Genomic DNA, 3,165 nt, shown 5'->3' on the forward strand with positions numbered 1-3,165 from the left:
GGACGCGCGTTAAAGATATGGTAGATAAGAACATTGAACTTGTCAACGTAGTCCAGGTGATGTTAGTCCGCTGGGTACTGCCTTGTCAACACCGGACTTGCAATCTATGGGAATTCGATCCGGCCAGGCACCAAACCTTGCGAGGGTTCTTCGGCTCCTCGCGCAAGGACATTTGGAAGGTGTTTTTCAAGTCTAGCAAATCATGGCCGGACTCCGCCGAGGACCGCAGGTACCAACTGTCCCGCCCTGCAAGTTCGGTAAGTTTATCCAACTTTTCTATCCGCATGACCCAAAGGGAGCGCTTAACGCGTGTTTATTCAACTCTCCCAGGACTGGACGAAGAAGGCGGAGTGGATCCATTGCCCAGCCCCGCTGCCTGAAGACCCGGCCATCCCACTTCTGACGAAGATGCTGGTCCCGACGCCTTACAAGGTGCCGAAGAAGACGGCCAAGAAGGAGGCCAAAAAGGCTCAGGCCGGACTTCATCGCCGCGGCACTTTGGACGCAATATCCGAAGGTTCTGGTGCCCATTACGCCTCCGAAGAGGACGAAGAGGAGGAGGAAGGTGAATCCCCTGTGGGGGGAAGAAGGAAGAGGACGGCCTCCGCACCCTTGGAGGCCGAACTGCCCAAAAGGGGAAAGGCTCTTCTTTCGGAGGAACCCACTGCCGCCGCCGACAGCGGCCCGGCAGGGGATCCCAGGGCCCAGCCCCTAGCGAACTCGTAAGTATATAAAATCCGAGTACGTTTAAGCGCCCGGACTCATCGTGGCTTAGTATTTTAGCCTGAGCATATATGTATTTTTTGTAGTTCGGCGAGGTCCCATACCAAACAATCCTCATCAGAGGACCTGCTAAGCTCAAATGCTATGGAGAGAGGGACGCCCCCAAAGGCCCCTTCCTCCAAACAGGTGCATAACATCGAGGCTTCGTCCTAGAAGGACTCCGGCCAAGGAGGAAAGGAAGAAGCCGTGAAGGCGGCTCCTAGCGGTCAAACCGTAGGGGCCGGACACGTGGGGGAAAAGATTCCCATGGGGTCTGATGGCGGGGGCGATCCTGAGTTCGGCTCCCCACCGGATGCGATTCCAGAGGCCTATACGGCTCTAGAATCAAGAAGGCAGCCTCCTTCGGCTGGAGGGGGCGTGCCTGTTCCACCGACGACCTCTGTCCATCCAGAAGTTTCAGATGCTTTGTTGGTGGCATTGCAAGATGCATCCATCGTTGATGAACACCGTGCCCTTATGGGTGTGGTGATTAAGAAGATTCAGTCAACTGAGAGTGGACAGAACGAAGCCTGTATCAGCCTTATAAGAGGCTTTGAGGTATGTTTTATGAGTTGTCGAAGAGTGTCATAGTATAGATAGTAGCCCCTGATACACTGTTCGGTGAAAGAAAGAACCGGACAGGGGATCGAATTGATGATTGATACGTCTCCAACGTATCTATAATTTTTGATTGCTCCATGCTATATTATCTACTGTTTTGGACTATATTGGGCTTTATTTTCCACTTTTATATTATTTTTGGGACTAACCTATTAACCGGAGGCCCAGCCCAGAATTGCTGTTTTTTTGCCTATTTCAGTGTTTCGAAGAAACGGAATATCAAACGGAGTCCAAATGGAATAAAATCTTCGGGAACATGATTTTCTCACCGAACGTGATCTAGGAGACTTGGACCCTGCTCCAAGGAAGAAAAGAGGCGGTCACGAGGGTGGGCCCCCTAGGGCGCGCCCCCTGCCTCGTGGGCCCCTCGTTGCTCCTCCGGCGTACTTCTTCCTCCTATATATACACACGTACCCCCAAACGATCAGAACAGGAGCCAAAAACCTAATTCCACCGCCACAACTTTCTGTATCCACGAGATCCCATCTTGGGGCCTGTTCCGGAGCTCCGCCGGAAGAGGGCCGTCATCACGGAGGGCTTCTACATCATCCTAGCCCCTCCGATGAAGTGTGAGTAGTTTACCTCAGACCTTCGGGTCCATAGTTAGTAGCTAGATGGCTTCTTCTCTCTCTTTGAATCTCAATACAAAGTTCTCCCCCTCTCTTGTGGAGATCTATTCGATGCAATCTTCTTTTTGCGGTGTGTTTGTTGAGACCGATGAATTGTGGGTTTATGATCAAGTCTATCTATGAATAATATTTGAATCTTCTCTGAATTCTTTTATGTATGATTGGTTATCTTTGCAAGTCTCTTCGAATTATTCGTTTGGTTTGGCCAACTAGATTGGTAATTCTTGCCATGGGAGAAGTGCTTAGCTTTGGGTTCGATCTTGCGGTGTCCTTACCCAGTGACAGAAGGGGCAGCAAGGCACGTATTGTATCGTTGCCATCGAGGACAACAAAATGGGGTTTATTTCATATTGCATGAATTTATCTCTCTACATCATGTCATCTTGCTTAAGGCGTTACTCTGTTTTTAACTTAATACTCTAGATGCATGCTAGATAGCGGTCGATGAGTGGAGTAATAGTAGTAGATGCAGAATCGTTTCGATCTACTTGTCACGGACGTGATGCCTATATACATGATCATGCCTAGATATTCTCATAACTATGCTCAATTCTGTCAATTGCTCAACAGTAATTTGTTCACCCACCGTAGAATACTTATGCTCTTGAGAGAAGCCACTAGTGAAACCTATGGCCCCCAGGTCTATTCTCATCATATCAATCTCCATCACTTTAATCTTGCTTTGCTTTTTACTTTGCATCTTTATACCAAAAATACCAAAAATATTATATCTATCAGATCTCACTCTCGTAAGTGACCGTGAAGGGATTGACAACCCCTAATCGCGTTGGTTGCGATTAGCTATCGCTTTGTGCAGGTACGAGGGACTTGAGCGTGGGCTCCTACTGGATTGATACCTTGGTTCTCAAAAACTGAGGGAAATACTTACGTTACTCTGCTGCATCATCCCTTCCTCTTCGGGGAAAACCAACGCAAGCTCAAGACATAGCAAGAAGGATTTCTGGCACCGTTGTCGGGGAGGTTCGCGCAAGTCAAGATTTAACTCCCGACAACGAGCCATTTCTGGCGCCGTTGCCGGGGAGTCTACGCAAAAAGTCAACATACCAAGTACCCATCACAATCCCTATCTCTCGTTTTCCTCCCCCCCCAATTCACCCTTGCCGTTTTATTCGCCCTCTCTCTCTCTGTCCTC

The sequence above is a fragment of the Triticum urartu genome, chromosome 2 (genome assembly GCF_003073215.2).
Source record: "Triticum urartu cultivar G1812 chromosome 2, Tu2.1, whole genome shotgun sequence".
In the NCBI taxonomy this organism is placed as follows: domain Eukaryota; kingdom Viridiplantae; phylum Streptophyta; class Magnoliopsida; order Poales; family Poaceae; genus Triticum; species Triticum urartu.